This window comes from Mustela nivalis (assembly GCF_964662115.1).
Source record: "Mustela nivalis genome assembly, chromosome: 12".
In the NCBI taxonomy this organism is placed as follows: domain Eukaryota; kingdom Metazoa; phylum Chordata; class Mammalia; order Carnivora; family Mustelidae; genus Mustela; species Mustela nivalis.
This window is the reverse complement of record NC_139031.1, coordinates 20645272-20662751: the sequence shown is the minus strand read 5'-3', so window position 1 is coordinate 20662751 and position 17480 is coordinate 20645272. Positions and strand designations below refer to the sequence as shown.

Here is a 17480-nt window from a genome sequence, read left to right as displayed (position 1 = left end):
ACCCAGGGCTCGATCTCACGACCCTGAGGATCACGACCTGAGCTGAAGCCAAATGTCGGGATACACAACTGACTGCACCACCCAGGCAGCCCTGCTGTCCTTTTTTAAAGGGTACCTTGTTACAGATAAGAAGAATAACATAACTGGAAGGAGTTTTCTGTATGTCATTTTATTAAATCTGTTCAAAAAAACAAGAGTACAATACACACTGTGTACTATGTACAAGGCACTGAGCTAGGTGCTGGATGAGGAGCAGGATGGGCTCACCCTTCCCCCACCAGACTAGCAATCTGATTTAAAGGAAGCACAAGGTGCTACGGGTCCACACAGAGGGGGCTCTGATCTGGTCCAAAGGAATGGAACTCTGTAAGAGGTGACACTTCAACAGACGTTACCCTATCACCGTAGCAAGCTGGACTGATTACTACGGGTCAGACAGTTTGAGGCACTTTCCATGAACAAATTAACTTTCACCGCAGTATTACAGGGTAGGATTTTAAAGATGAGAAAACCAAGTCACAGAGCAGTCACACAGCTCCCAAGTGGCCGGATCTGACTGTGCCCTTACTCAGAATCTGCTGTGAGGGAACCCAACCTAAGACGAGACAGTGATGCGACTCAGATCAGGACATTCGGCAAAGAGGGGAGCTGCTCTGAGAAAGAGAAGAAGGGCACACAGAAGAGGAGAGCCCCAGGGGCAGAGGCTGTGGCTGGGAAGCCCAGACAGGCGAGGAGGGGAAGAGCAGGAGCAAAGCCATCAGGAGCTCCGGAGGGCGGAGGGGCTGTAGTGCAGCAGGGACGTTCATGAAGTTCTGCTGCGTGGAGTGGGATGTACTCTCGTCTCCGTCTCCGCCTGAATTCTAGTGCTCGGACGCCTTCTTTACGCATGGGGTGAGAACAGAAACCCCACAGAGGCCCCCGCCCATCTGGGGACGAGGGATTACAGAAATGGATCAGAGTTCAGGCAGAGAAGGGACACAACACGAATGCTTTTTAGAAGCGTCACTCTGAGTGCTGTCAGGGAGAGAGACCCACATGCAGAGCAGACCGGGGGAGACCAGGGACAGCAGGGAGAGGGGTGCTAAGGCAGGAGCTGTGGGAGCAGGTGATGGAAACTGGCAGGGACACACACTGGAAACAAGGCAGGTGGAGTGGAGAACGTGACCGGATGTGGTTTCTTTGTGGACGGGGGAGGGGAGGAGAGAGAAGGGTCAGTAAGTTACAGGTTTCAAGCCTGGGTAATCTGGGTCGGTTTGGAATCTACTGGATATGAGGTGCTGGCAACACAGCACCGTGGAGGGGCGCCTGGGGGGCTCAGTCGGTGAAGCGTCTGCCTTCAGTTCAGGTCAGGATCCCAGGTCCTGGGATGGAGCCCTGCCCTCCCTGCTCAGCAGGGGAGCCTGCCTCTCCCTCTTCCACTGCCCCTGCCGCTGCCCCTCCCCACATCCTGCTCACTTTGTCTCTCCCAAATAAATAAATAAAATCTTTATTAAAAAAAGATATCAACGTGGAAATGTCCGACGGACATCTGAATACACAGCACGAAGCAGGAAGAACCCGCAAAGGGCAGGGGCAGGGTAGGGTCCAGGAGGCCAGAGGAGAGGACAGCAAACGCTGTCACTGCGCTGAGGTCACGCACGGAAGCTGAGAGTCCAGACATACCTGATCCGCGGGGCCACAGCGGGACAGGAGACAACCACCGGCTTTGGCCAGAGCGTACCAGTTTGGTCACAGGTCCAAACGCCAGCCTGGAGTAGGGAGGAGGGGGCAGGAATGAGGAAGTGGAGGCGACCGACACGGGCCATTCTTCCAAGAAGGCTGGCCCTGGCACCAGTGAACGCAGAGTGGACCGAAAGGCAAGCAAACACTGAAAGTCTGTGTCGTCTGTGTGTACACGTGTGTGTTTCATCAGTGAGACGTGCATAGGTTTAAATGCTCATCAGACGTGAACGGCAGGTATCAAGTCAGAGAGAATGTGTCTGAGAAGGGGAGGGCAGGCGGGGTTGGTATCCAGAGTGGGCATGAGGAAGGACCCCGCTTCCGCCGCGACAGGAGGCAAGCGGAACAAGGCAGGCGCAGATGGGAGTGTGCGGACAGGGCAAGAACCCAAGGGAGCTCGCCTCCGGCTTTTCTCTTCTCTGTGACGCAGGAGGGGTTGCAGCTACAGGGCAGAGAATTGGGGTGAAGGAGTAAACAAGTATTGTGCGCAGGGGCTGGCAGGGAGGACAAGTGACCTTGTAGAATGCGCTTCTCCCGCAGGTCGAATCAGGAGAGCCACAGGCTCTGAGCACAGGTACTCTGTGCACCTGTGGCACTTCCCAAACAACACCAAGAACGTAAACAAAAACTCAGTTACTTTGAGCAGACCTCATGAGAAGTCTCGCCTTCAATACCGTACGATCAGCTAAGTCAGCCGTAATAACATCAGTTCTCCTCAGGCCTGACCGTGTACCCACGACAAAGACAAATACTTCATAAAGACGAAGATGGCCAACCCATGACAACGTGTGGGAAGCTCCCAGATCGTGCTAGGGGTAAACCTGGTCTGTATAAGTAACCAAAACATCGTATTTCACCGGGAATGACATCCACGGTGCGTTAGCAACTTCTGCGTTTGGCCTGAGCTGGATTTTGCTTCTGGGTTGGTGCACAGGGGATTGCAGTTAGGGTCTGACACTTCCCTCCCTCCAAAGTCCTGTGGGGGAGATGAGTGGGCAAAAAGGCCTGTCACAGCCACTTCTCCCAGACTTGCCTCTAGTTCCGGCTCTGGCCAGGAAATCGCTAGAGAAAGCAAAACAGGGGCCAGGAGCTGAGCACAACTGTGCAAGTTCAAACACAGACTACAGAAGGTGGTAGGTATTTCAGGTGAGTGGATTTTTTTTTTTTTTTTTTTTTTTTTTTTACTTGAGTTAACTGAGCAAAGCAGGAGAGGAAGACATGAGCTTAAACGAATATCTTTCCTTGTAAAATCTTTTTACAGAGACAGAAGTAGTTCTGGAAATTAGCATGAAGTGCCTCTTGTATTTTCAGGCAAATATCTCCCAAGGAGCTCAAAATAAAATCCTTTAGTTCTACACCCTTTTGGGGGAGAATGGGAATTAACAGTAAAATGTGACCAATTCAACCAACTGGGAAGTCTCCTGTGAACAGTGAGGTGCTTGAATCACAGGCAGAGTGTAATATAGTTTTGCTTTCTGGTTTTCCTTTCTAAAAAAATTTCCTGTTTGCATATGTTTGTATATAATGTTACTACTGGCCAAAAGTTACATAGTGCTCACTGTGACCCAGCTCTGAATCTTCAGACACTCTTATTCTCTGGGTTTTAGGGCAAAGCACAGCGGCATATATCATTTGTCTGTCAGGGACGAGGAGAGCTGGTGTCCCAAACCAGACGGGCCAGCATCACAGCTGTGCTCAACCACTGAACTACAGTGCCATACCATGAAAACATGAAGTTAAAATTCTAAAATTCAGGGTGTCAAAAAGAGATGATCACCATTTATTCTATCTTCCTAACAGAATAACTTTGGTATGTTTCCTACTCTAGTCATCCTCTGGTTTTCAGATTAAGGAATCTTTAAAAAGAAAGTTATTTTTTTATTAAAGTCAAGTAAAAATACTATGCAAAACTGTGTCCCAAAACCTTTCTAAGTAGAGATTCCACTCATAGGCAAGATTTGTTTCAAGTCAGCAAATCTATAATTCTGCATATAATGTGAACAAGTTATTACAACAGATTTTTTTTTTCCACAAGCTTCTTTACATTATGAACAATTTCCATCTTAAGAGTAATATTTTTGGGGGGCACCTGGGTGGCTCAGTCAGTTAACCATCTGCCTTCAGCTCAGGTCATGATTCCAGAGTCTTGGGATTGAGACCCACATTAGGTTCCCTGCTCAGTGGAGAGTCTGCTTTTTCCCTCTCCATCTGCCCCTCCCCCTGCTTCTGCTCTTCTAATAAAATATTTTTATAAAGATTAATATTTTAAAAAAATATATTTTTATTTGACAGAGAGACAGAGACAAAGAGAGGAAGAACACTAGCAGGAAGAGCATTAGAGGGAGAGGGAAAAATCAGGCTCTCCACTGAGCAGGGAGCCTGACACAAGGTTTGATCCCAGAATCCTGAGATCATGACCCAAGCCGATGGCCGAGGTAACCAACTGTGCCACCCAGGTGCCCAAAGAGTAGTATTTTTTAGTCTGAACCACACTTAATTATAACTAGTTCCAAATCAGTCATGTTGAATCCATGCATATCTAGATTGCTTTTTTTTTTTTTAAGATTGTATTTACCTGAAAGAGAGAGAATGAGAGAGAGAGAGAGCATGAGGGGGGAGGGTCAGAGGGAGAAGCAGACTCCCTGCTCAGCAGAAAGCCCGAAGCAGAACTCAATCCCAGGACTCCAGGATCATGACCTGAGCCGACAGCAGTCGCTTAACCAACAGAGCCACCCAGGTGCCCAATATATCCAGTTTTCAAATAAGAAAAATGACTGTTTAGTTCTCTGTGAAGATGGCCACAGGCTGAGGCTGGATCTCACAGATTTAACATATTATTTCTTTGCACATAAGAGATTATACTTAATGTGTTAATGCTGGAACTTCTGGAAGCCTCAGCAGGGTTAGCAAGCAAAAAATGTCCCCCATATAGCATCTGTCAGTGACTTTTGACACAAGTGTTCCATTATATAGAAGTCCAAGACTGCCAGCCACTTGAGGCTTATTAAAGTTGACCGATGTGTACTCACTTCCTAGACTTAAGTGCATGCCACATGTGGTCTATACAAACATTCTTCAGTTTCCTCTGAAATAGCCCAAAACATATATGGGGAACTAATTTCAATAAAAGTGCCAAAACAATTCAATGAGGAAAGGAAAGTCTTTTTGACAAATCACACTGCAACAGCCAAGGAAACATGCAAAAAAACACCTTTCACCTCTACCTTACCTGATACATAAATATTAATTTGTAATGCTTCATAGACCAAAGCACTAAGTTTATTTAAATAAAATAAAAGATCTCTAAAAGAAAACACAGAAGGATATCTTCACAACCTTGGGGAAGCAGATTACTTCAAACACAGTAAGTACTGATAATATAGAGGGTTACTTTGTTAATTGACTTTAGATTTAAAATCATCTGCTCATCAGCGGCACTGGGTAGGTTCAACGGTTAAGCATCTGACTCTTGATTTTGGCTCAGGTCAGGATCTCAGGGTCCTGGGATTAAGCCTTGCATTGGGCTCCCCACTCAGCAGGGAGTCTGCTTCTCTCCCTCTGCCTCTGCCCCTCCCCTGCTCGCTTTCTCTCTTAAATAGAGGTCTTAAAAAAAAAAAACTGCCCATCAAAAGACATTTTTTAAGAAAATGAAAATTAAATCACAGACTAGAATATATGTGCATCACAATTTTCTGAGGTATGTATACGTATATAATACAAGTATCTTCAGATTTTCTATATATATAAAATGTTACTTAGGAATCTGTAACAGTAAGAGAAACAATGCAATATAAAAATGACCCCCTCAAAAATTAAAAATGGGTAAAATATGAAACAGATGCTCCAAAAACAAAGATCTACAAATGCCCAATAAAAACATATTAGTCATCAAAGAAATACAAATTAAACATCACAATGCAAAACCACTTCATATTCCCAAGAAAGGCTAAAATCAGAAAAACCAACAATACAGAAAAGCTGAGAAGGAATTGGAGCACCTGGAATGCTCATCCACTGCTGGCTAGGGCGTAAAAGGGTGTAATTACTTTGGAAAACTGCTTAGAAGTTTCTCATGAAGATAAATACAGACGTCTGGCATGGCCCAGCAATTAAGCCTAAATCTCAAATGAGATGTGAGTGAGCGAGAAGGTGCTCACAGCGGCTTAACACCTATAACAGCCAAAAAAAGATGAAGGCAACCCAAAACTCTGTTGAGAGGAAAATGGGAGTGCCAAGAGGAAATTGGGTCTCTTCATGTAAACAGAATGCCACCCAGCAATAAAGGAAGAATGAACACCTGATACACAACACAGAACTGGGGTGAGAGGCCGGAGGGGAAAGAGTACATGCCCTATGATCCCATCTACATGATAGTCAAGAGCAGGGAAAAACAATTCTATAGGGACAGAAATCAGAAAGCATTTGCCAATGGGGTTGGTGAGTGCCTGGATGTTGGGGGTCGGGGGGGCATGGGAGAACTTGGATGGTAGAAATGTTCATTTTGTTAATTGTGGTTTGGTTACTTGAGTATATTTGACACTGATGTGTTTCACATGTGAAATTTCCATCTATTAAAAAGGATAGCTGGGGGCACCTGTGTGGTACAGTTGGTTAAGCATCCAACTGTTGATTTCAGCTCAGGTCATGATCCTGAGGTCATGAAACTGTGCCCCACATGTGGCTCCATGCTCAGCGTGGAGCCTGCTTAAGATTCATTCACTCTCTCTCTCTCTCCTCCTTCCTCTGTCCTACTACCACTCCCTCTCACTCAAAAAAAAAAAAAAAAAAGAAATGGCGGGGGGCGTGGAGGTAGGCCTTCTTAAATGTCTTTTTATCCCCAAGAACTCCTGAAAAATGTGATTTGATTTGCACCCCTTGGCCCCACCAAAGGGAAACTCTATCTGAACTACTTTCAGTAACAGACAACCAGTTTGACAACCATCATGGCTGTCTTATTTCTTTGACCACCTATACAAGATACTGTCTCCAAAAGAAAAGAAGGAACTTGCTGGGTTTCCTCTCCTCTAACAGTAACAGTCAGTCAATGAATAGTCCAGGTTCCAGTGTAAGACTGTTCTAAAAGCTCATTCTAAAAGCTCACAGAATGTTCTTTTTAGGCTCATTATTTTTCAGTATACAGCTGATAACCTGCATTCAACACATTCCTCATCTCCAGCAGGTTATGGGGGATGGATGGAAGAAAGTAAACTTGGGAAGAAAAGTACCTAGAAGAAGCTGATGATACTTGTTCTAGCCCATACCAGAAATAAAATTATCAGCATGTCCTGCCTGCCTGAGAGCTCATGACATTTCAGCATTCTCCATATCCACTTCCAGGGTCATGGCCTCCGAGGGCATGCCTCTTGGAACCCCAACTGTCCAAAGGCTCTAAACTGGTAAACAATGTAAAGGATACAGAATTTAGATACCAGAGGACATTTACAAACTTCAGTTGCCTCTATGCCCCTACACACAAAAAATAATACCCAATTGTATTACTCTACAAATTCCAGAGATGGATTTGGGGCTCTTGGTACTATGCCACAGATCAGACAGGCCTGAGAAGATTCTTCTGGGATCCCTAACTATGGAGGACCTCTGGGGAAGATCTCCAGGAATTTTTCTAAGAAAATGGCTACTTTTTTCCCAAGTGAAATGACGGAATGATAACACTGGAAACATCAATTCAGAGTTTCTTCTAAGACAAGAAAGGATACCACTTGTGTCAGGGAAGTTGAAAGACTAATTAGCTAACATCTAATTTTTCCCATCTACATCTACTATGCATTTTCAGGAACTACACAACAAGTACAAGAAAGGAATGAGTAAGAATTTGGAGTTTTTTCACAAAGGGAATAAGAAGGAAGAACAGGAGATGCTTCTTACAAAAAAGGGGAGAAGTGTGGGAGATCCATCCCTTAAGGAATATGAGTTCTAGAAATGAAGGAATAGGAGATTCTCTCCGGAACTCTAATGCCAAAGGGCAGAGAAGAAATTTAAAAGTAAGCATACCTATATTTATACTTGTCTTAAGATCAGAAACAACTACCACTACTTGTATGGATTTTTTTTAAAATGACCAAGTTGGACATTTTACAAGATGCGTCTTTTCTTCTAGCAGCAAAGCTAGAAGACCATGAGAGGGCTCTGTGATTAATGGTGATTGCCTCCACAGCGGGAAAGCATTATCTGTACAATAACATCAGCTCACTGTTCCTTCTGGGCCAAGTTCTTCAGAGGATTAGCTTCCCCAAACCCCAATACCCATGCAGTTCTTGTGCCCCCAACACAGCTTTTCCCGGGCTGATACAATTCTTCAGATATGCTTCTGACAAATCCACAAATGCCAGAACTTCTCATTTATTAGAAACGGAATGTGTGGGTCTGCCCCCAAATCTGTAAGTTGAAATACTGATCTGATGGTATAAGGAGGTGGGGCCTCTGGGAGGTGATTAGGCCGGGAGGGCGGAGCCCTGAGGAATGAGGTGACTGTGCTCATGAAGGAGACTCCAGAGCTCCCTCGACCCTTCCACATGTGAGGACACAGCAAGAGCAAGGCTCTCTATGAACCAGCCTCCAGAGCTATAAAAGAAGGAATACATTTCTGTTGTCTGTAAAGCCACCCATTCCATGGTACTTTGTTACAGTAACCTAAACTGACTAAGATGCCATTTCAAAATGGTGGTGTTCACGGCACATGAAAGATCCCACTGCTGTTACTTTAAAAAAACAAAAAACAAAAAACATATACTCCCACAACAATAAAAACACTATCGGGGGGCACCTGGGTGGCTCAGTGGGTTAAGCCGCTGCCTTCGGCTCAGGTCATGATCTCAGGGTCCTGGGATCGAGTCCCGCATCGGGCTCTCTGCTCAGCGGGAGCCTGCTTCCCCCTCTCTCACTCTCTGCCTGCCTTTCTACCTACTTGTGATCTCTCTCTGTCAAATAAATAAATAAAATCTTTAAAAAAAAAAAAAAAAAACCACTATCGGGCCTCAGAGAATTCAACAGATGTCTTGGAAACCAGAAGTACTGACAGACAAAGTACTGACAAAGCTGAGGAGAGGCAGCTTATAGCCCCGAAATTTCTCTGAGAGTGTTGCTGCTGAGTGGAGGGATAACTGACTTCCCCACTGAAACCCCAAAGAGGCTCTAGACTCAGAAAAAGCAAATACGGTGTGGGACAGAAATGACAAGAATGGCAGAAAAGGAAAAGATTAACTAAAAAGTCCAGTATCAACAATCGTTCCTTCCATGAGTCAACTCCTGTCTTTATCAGAAACAACAAAACTTGCCCCCAGGCAAAAACTAAAAAAATCACCAATGAATTCTCTGAAGAAACTAAACAAAATGTCGGCTGAGGACTAAACAGTGTGGTTCTGAGAACCCCGAAGTCAAGCCCTCTGCACCCAGACACTTGGTGGCTCCCCCACACGAGGACATGCCTCCCGTGGCAAGGTGCACCCACACGCACAGAGCCCCGGTGAGCCTTCACGTTACCTCAGCTTGACACGCAGGAGAGGCAAGGACAGAACTAGAGCTAACGCGGTGTGGAAATGGAAAACTATGATAAACAACAGAAGGACCCTGGAAGAAACAGAAAATTCCAGGGAGTGAAGGTACTTTAGAAAGAACTAAAAAAAAAAAAAAAGTTTTGTTAGTGTCCCTATTTAAGAAGCAATCATTTAGGAAGCAATAATTACATCCATAAAACAAGAAAAACACCACCACAAAATACAAGAAACAACCATCCAAGAGAAAGATCAATCGAATGAAAATTCCGGCCCCGCAAAGCCAGAGTGAACGCCACGGGCACGCGCCTGGGTACCATAACCTCACAGTCGTGACTCCAAGGATTTAATTCTACCACACTGACAACGCCTTGCCTAAGATGGGCGGTACTCACAGCATAGTCAGAAGTTCACACTGCAGACGGGGAACATGTCCATGGTGAGGAGACAGGGAAACCGAGACCCACTGTTCAAGAACACCTGAGTCTGTTCTTCATTCCTCTGCTGGGCTGCAGGATGACCCACCAGCTCCTCTCAGTACCCGTCTGTCCTTTCCTACAGAAAGAAGGAAACCAAAGGTTGTGTTTTTATAGTGACATAATGAAGACTCCCGGAAAGTATTACGAAGGAAGAACTAGCTTTGTATAAAGACTTCAAGATACTAAAACATATTCATGGGTAACATGTGCGACTTTTTTCTGTGGAACTTCACAGAGAAGATAAACACTTCTCCCATCTGGGTGACTCACATACTGTCCTTCCTGAAAGTATAGAGAGGGAATGGGATATTCCCAAAGCCCTGTTTTTAGAACCAAAAATTCCGTAACGCCCTGTTTACTATTCTGAAATAAAATTCATTGGCAAATAGTAACTATTTATTTTATTTTTTATTTTTATTTTATTATTTATTTATTTATATTTATTTATTTTATTATTTGAAAATAATATACGTATTTTTAATAATGTATTAATTTTTTAATATACATATTATTTTAAAAACATCAATACAATACTCTAAACATAACATACAGGAGAAAGTAAAAGAAATCCAATTCATAATAAAATACTGCATATTCAATACATAAACAATTTTTTAGGTTCGATGAACTGTGTAATGAAATAGATGCTTTTTAACTTGCTTATAAGGAATAAGCTGGAGTGTTTGCTTCGGGAGCACATATACTTAAAAAAAAAAAAAAGAGGAATAAGCTTGGATTACGAGAAGCCAAATCAGAAGTCTTCCATGTTAAAAGTACTGGAAAACAAAACAGGAGCAGTATGGGTGGACAACAAGATGAAAAGGAGTATATTTTGTGTATATTAAAAGTATGCAAAAGTTTCTTGTGTTCTTATTTAAATGGAGATAGGTCTAGGCTCAAGTAATTATGAGCTGATTATTATATCCAAGATGGCAGCTGAAAGTCATGTGAGATGCAGGACAATTCTTTCTGTCTCATCCACCATGGAACATCTTAATTCTCTTCCACCCATTTAAAAAAAGCCTTCACTGTAGAACCAAACACCATCTCATTCCTACTAAGTCCTCTAGGAGGCGGTACTGTTCCCATGAGAATCCCTGGCTAGATGAGCTATGGAAGACTGCTTCTAGCTTTTATGGTCCATCACTAAGACTCTAATCCTGAAGGACAAATCAGCAGTACACTTTAGAAATGTATTAATTTACTATGGAAAATGACTGAAAAAATTAATTTAGGTTAGGCGTATGCCATTAACTGGAGCCATAGTCAATATTATTTCCTCTTCCTGAATTCAAGATAATTGCTTACTCCATATAGACTACGGAATGACAAACTCTCTCTCTGCCATTTATTTACACAGCACAAAGTGATCCAGATTTTAGAATTTTTAACATTCAAATCTGGTTAATTAATAATAAAAAGGGAGTTTTTCATAGAACTCTACAACTCTCATTTCCTCAAACAAGAATTAATGCATTCTTTCACATGTGGTCATTACAGGAAGGGGGGGGGAGCCATTTACTGTAAATGCTTTTCTGATGCAATTCTACCACCTCTTTCAAAGAGAGAATTCATCCAAGAAGCCTTAGTCACTTTTTCAAGAAAAATGCCACTGCACTGAATGTACACAGACTAAACCACATGCCTGAGCAAAGAAGCGGAGCAGATCCCACCACCAGAAAACATGGAGAGAGGAGAGGCAGGGTGGGGGGGGCAGCGGGGGAAGGGAATCTCATGTCAGAACAGATTAAGGAGTACGTCTCAAAATCTGGCCTTTAGTACAGGGAGAAGTCTGACACACATACAACATCACTGTTTCACAAATCAAATGCAAGCATCGATATCCCCCCTGCCCAACTTTTAAAGCTACTTCCTAAAAATATAAGACTTCAGCTCTAAACCAGGAAGCTATGTGTAATTAGTATCTTAGCAACTATAGTTATTTCATTTTCAAAAAATTTCATGCACGGAAAGAAAAACGGAATCCTCACTTTACTATCTGAAAATGAAACTACATTTTGAAGGTCGATTTCATATTAAAAGGATGATATACAGAGGGGGAAACACTTAAGACAAATAAGTTCTGAACTCTTCTCAAAGACAGGACTAATCCTTCTAAAATCTCATATCCACCCAAAGAAAAGAAAGGAAGGATTTCTCCAATTTATCCTTACCTGAATCACCATTAATTCTTCTAAGAGCCAGATGCACCGACTTGTTTCTATAGCACAGTCAATGCTAAGCCCCAAACCAAGCAATCGCCCAAAACGCAAAGCATTTGCTGCTGGAGCCTGAAAATCCCCTTGATGAATGAAACTGCCCCTCGTAATATCCACATTCTGAGCCAGCTATTGGCTACGAGAAGGCAGCACGTGTGGAAGTCTGATTTGCCCGCTCCTGGGCATGCCTCTCTTATATCCCATCTCAGAAAGACTACAGACACACAGCTCCTGAGTGAGTCAAAACTAGAAAGGGTTCGTTTCTCAGTAGCATTCTCTCTAACGCTACGGAAACCACGGGGAGAACAAACCACAGTGAGCCTCTCCTTCGCTAGGCAATGCCAACGAAAGAAAGAATTATTATGTCAACACTGGCGATGTACAAATGAATCCCAAACCTCTGCCAAGTTTTTCCTGTTATATGACCGCCTGTGAGTTATACATAGGTATAGGCTTGGTGCACATTATTTTTAAGTCAAGAATTCTGAGCCATGGTTTGGAGGCTCAAAACAACCAAGAAGTAATGAAAATTCTCAAAAGAAATGTAATCTTTGGGCTACACTAATAATGATCAAGAAATTAAAACCAAGAATAACACAGCAATGGTGTAAACTGATCTTTTTAGAATTAGGGGTTTTCTTCTTTTTTTTGGGGGGGGTTACAAAAAATATTTTACTTATTTGACAGAGAGAGAGAGAGAGCACAAGCAGGCAGAGCAGCAGGCAGAGGGAGAGAAAGGAAGTAGGCTCCCTGCTGAGCAAGGAGCCTGATGTGGGACTCAATCCCAGGACCCTGGAAGGTTATTTCTTGTATTTTGTGGTGACCTGAGCCGAAGGCAGATGGTTAACCACTCGACTGAGCCACCCAGGTGTCCCAAATCAGGGGTTTTCAGCATGTAGTCCTTGGACCATGTGCTTAGAATGACCTAAGACTGGACTTAGGATCTGTGGGGTGGGGGCACCTGGGTGGCTCAGTTGGTTGAGCGTCTGACTCTTGATTTCGGCTCCAGTTGTGATCCCAGGGTCCTGAGACTGAGCCCTGCATCAGGCTCCATGCTCAGTGGGAAGTTTGCTTGGAACTACCTCTCACCTTCTACCCCTCTCCACACTCCCCCTCTCTAATGAATAAATCAATCTTTAAAAATAAAAAATAAAAAAGAACCTCTGGGGTGAAGCTCAGTTATCCCCATGTTAACTAGACTCATCTTATATACTTTGAAGTTTGAGGACTATTCTTCCTGTCAATGCAACTGAACAGCTGATTATAGTTGCTGTCACTTTCCTTTCTTATTCAGTTATTTTGTCTTCGATTACTGTTGAAATCAGAAGCAATAAGAACTATTTGTGGCTTTAAGTCCCCGGTGGGGGGGGGGTGAGCAGAGCTGGTCTGGGTTCACCTGACCTTCCCTTACCCCCACCGCCTCTCTATCCCTCCAGACTCGAGCTGCAGAACGTGAAAAATGTAGTACTTGAGGTTGAGATGAACATTACATTAAAAGATGCTACCACTGGAAAACAAGCAAAATTTACAACTGCTAACAGCAAGAGGAAGAAAATGAAGGAGACAGGACACTCAGATTACTGACTGCTGACCACGTTCCAGGTGTCAGGTCAAGAACTTTCTATCAGTTTGTTGCCTCAGAAGTCTCACCAAAAAATAACTTCTTCAGAAGTGTACAAAGACACAAGTTCAGAATTCTACACCTAATAGCAGGGACACAGCAGCAGTACATTCCCTAAGCTGGACTTGACACTGGCCTCCTGTGCCCACCTCCACCTCCATCATCCCCTGCACATAAAGGATTTTTTTTTTTTTTTACAACTGATTGATTGAATGGACTGATTGATTTGTGTGTGAGAGAGAGAGTATGCTCTGGCATGTGGGTGCGAGAGGCAGAGGGACAGGAACCCAAGCAGACTCCTTGCTGAGCACTGGGAGCCCGACACGGGGTTCAATCCCACAACGTGAGATCATGACCTGAGCCGAAATCAACCAACTGAGCCACCCAGGCGCCCCACATAAAAGATTTTTTAAAAAGGAAACTGAGAAACGTATCTGAAATGATGCCATCTTCCCATAGCTCTTGTCTGCGGTACCTTCTTTATCCAACTGAACACTGTGGTACCTTTCAGAATATTTACAATACTTTTCGATCAGAGAACAATCCCCTGTTCTCTACTTTGACCAAATTTACTTCAGTCCGAAGTGCTGATGGGGGACGCCCCATCATTATAACATGAGCAGTAGAATCAGTGTTTTTTTGAGTATCAAAACTATGTTTCACTTTAACACAAAGGATTTTACCTTCTTCCTCCAATACACATGAAGTTTCTAAGGCAATTTTCTGGATATGGGGAGGACCCCAACCAGCACATTTAGAAGTAAGTTCTCCAGTGCTCCCTCTGTGTTTCAGGACGACTAGGCCCTCGGACATCTGACAGTAAGGAAACCCACTGTATATCTTCAACTTTTTACCATGAGCTGCTGCAGAGAGTATCTGGTGTTCCAACTATTTTGTCTAACAGGATCTGTCAGGACAGCAGTTCTCACAACTATACGTTAGCATGGAACCAATGTGAACCCCAAATGAAATCATAGGAGAAAGTCCAATACGGACACCAGACAGAAGTGCAGCGACGTGTTGTTGTGGCGGACTAGAGGAAGGAAAGTCCCCCTCTGGGGGTTTACCTGGGCTGACTTACTCATCATCCCCCAAGGTGGCTACTGAGCCAACACTGCCAAGCCCCAAGGGCTCTATTGTTTTTAAAAGATTCTTTGTTTATTTATTTGGTAGGGGGAGGGAGAGAAAGCAGGGGGAGGAGAAGAGGGAGAGGGACAAGCAGACTCCCCGCCAAGCACAGAGTGTGATGTGGGGCCTGATCCTTGACCCTGAGATCATGACTTGAGCCGAAACCAAGAGTCAGACCCTCAACCAACTGAGCCACCCAGGTGCCACCCAAGGGCTCTATTTTATCCCTTCTCATACCCTGGTAACTTTTTAAAACTTGGGTTTTATTTTATACTGTGTATGCCTTTGCATCTCAAAGTTGGGAATATACAAGAAATTTTCAAATGTCAAATCATATTTCAAGTGTGCTTACACTACATTCAACTTGGGAATCCTATTTCATATTTGGCTAATGTGGACCTTAACACAAAAAAGTATGGTTTCTATTTGTATCTCTTTGGCAACAATATCCTTAGCATATTTGCAAATTCAACTTTTTTTTTTCTTTCTTTCTTTTTTTTTTGAGAGGGAGGGAGGTGGAGGGACAAAGGGAGAGAGAGAGAGAGAGAGAGAGAATCAAGCAGGCTCCACGCCCTGCACAAAGCCTGACATGAGGGCTGATCCCACCACCTGGAAATCATGACCTGAGTCAAAATCAAGAGTCAGCTACTGAGAAGCCCCCCAGGTCATGGTATAAACACAAAATTTTGTCAGGATAACGCATTTTATTTTATTTTAGATTTTTTATGTATTTATTTGACAGAGAGAAATCACAAGTAGATGCAGAGGCAGGCAGAGAGAGAGAGAGAGGGAAGCAGGCTCCCCGCTGAGCAGAGAGCCCGATGCGGGACTCGATCCCAGGACCCTGAGATCATGACCCGAGCCAAAGGCAGCGGCCTAACCCACTGAGCCACCTAGGCGCCCCAGGATAACGCATTTTAAATGAAGAAGAACATCACTGGAACTCCTGGATGCCCTGCTGTGATTCTACTTTTCATCAGTGGCTGTTAGCTTGCTACAGATGGTACAGTAAGTTTCAGACTATACATAAAAATACAAACAAACAAACAAAAATTACCTTGAGATCTAATATGAGGAATGAATTTGAAGTGTTGCCAGGTTATCGTTATTTTATTTTATTTTTTAAAATATTTTATTTATTTATTTGATGGAGATCACAAGTAGACAGAGAGGCAGGCAGAGAGAGAGAGAGGAGGAAGCAGGCTCCCTGCTGAGCAGAGAGCACGATGCGGGGCTAGATCCCAGGACCCTGGGATCATGACCCGAGCCGAAGGCAGTGGCTTAACCCACTGAGCCACCCAGGCGCCCCAATCGTTATTTTAAAAAATGGACTACTACATCAGCACACAGAACAAAGACTGAAATGCCTTCATGAAGAACCAATACCTCTAATATTCTGCTCACAGAACATGTAACAGCCTTTTCTTCCCAAGTATTTTCTGACTGGCTTTTCCCCAGTTTTATTTTATTTATTCCAGTTTTATTAAAATAAATGCTATTTAGTTTAAAAGGTTAACGTATCTCTTCCGGGAAAGACATCACGTTTCCAGTGTTCTTGCAAGACAGTGGTCAGAGCGTAGGGGCTGTCCTGAGTCACTTGGGACTACCAACTTGAATCAGGGAAAGGCCTCAATGTTCTGTCCCTCAGAATAAACATAGTGTTTAAAAGTAGCAAACTCTATGTCCAAGACAGTGTCATAAACATTTACATACATAGAAGGGATAACAGTGACTTGTTGTTTCACAATTCATGATTAACTGTATTTCTCATTTCAAAGTAGTGTGAATTCTCCCATGATTTTCGTTTTAACTTATTATTAAAAATAATTATGGGAGCACTGTAGTCGTACTTGGATAATTTTAAAGCAGTCAACCTCATTCCAAGAACCAAAAGCATGGTTAAGAGAAATAAGTGGTTATGTTCCCCAAATATATCTATGTTAGTGCTTAAGACTGGAGCTACCTTTCCCTTCGGAATGATGCTGCCAGTGACAGTAGCTAGATCAAGCCACAGAAGCAGATTTCACTTATGATGTATCTGTAATACGATATACCTAAAAGAAATGTATATTGTAACTGTACTGCAATACCAGTAATTATATAAGGAATGAACTAATAGAACTAAGAATTATTTTTATTTTTCTGTGTGCAAATGTGTAAGAAAATTTAATCAGAAGAGGATGACCTTCCCTAAGACACTCATGATTACTTAAAAGTTGATGAGCCCCACATCCGGCTCTCTGCCCAGTGGAGAACCTACTTCCCTTCCTCTCTTTCTGCCTGCCTCTCTGCCTGCTTGTGATCTCTGTCTGTCAAGTAAATAAATAAAATCTTTTTTAACAAAAAAAGTTGATAACACTGGTTATTATGCCGTATTTTACTTCCAAATATACTACATTCTTTGATAATGATTATATCCTTACCCTTGGGCTTAAAGCGGTGACTGGCATCCCTGGCGGAGGAGCTCTCCAAGACGGAAGAAGGCAAAAAGCTTAGAAAAAGAGAGATTTACTTGAAATATAGAAAAAAATGTGGTACTATGTTGGGTGAAATTCACAAAGACTAAAACCTGAAGAAGCGGTTGGACAAAGAAGAGGATTTAACAGATTTCCACCAGGTGAATGGTGAAGTGTGGGATTAGACCTCTTAGCTGAGCTGGACAGCCTGGCTGTTTTACGGAGTGGGGGAGTCTGGGAGGCCAACCAGAGGCAATGTGCGACTGGTCATGGGGGTGACCAGAATGTGTGTGAAGCGAGTGTTTATAACGTGGGAAGGCTTTGTGTGGTAAACCTGGTAAGAATTC

At 43.3% G+C, this 17480-nt stretch overlaps 2 long non-coding RNA genes across 9 annotated transcripts in view; one reads left to right on the top strand and one right to left on the bottom strand.

Moving 5' to 3' along the window:
• LOC309845709 overlaps positions 1-17480 on the bottom strand; it is a 215932-nt gene that overhangs the window by 68837 nt on the left and 129615 nt on the right. For all 8 annotated transcript variants that reach the window (XR_014301455.1, XR_014301456.1, XR_014301457.1 and 5 more), the window contains one exon: positions 9626-9785. This is a non-coding gene — a long non-coding RNA (uncharacterized lncRNA). The remainder of the gene's footprint in view (positions 1-9625; positions 9786-17480) is intronic.
• Positions 1762-10007, top strand: LOC309845714. The gene is made up of 2 exons (XR_014301467.1): positions 1762-2865; positions 7233-10007. It is a non-coding gene; the product is annotated as an uncharacterized lncRNA (long non-coding RNA).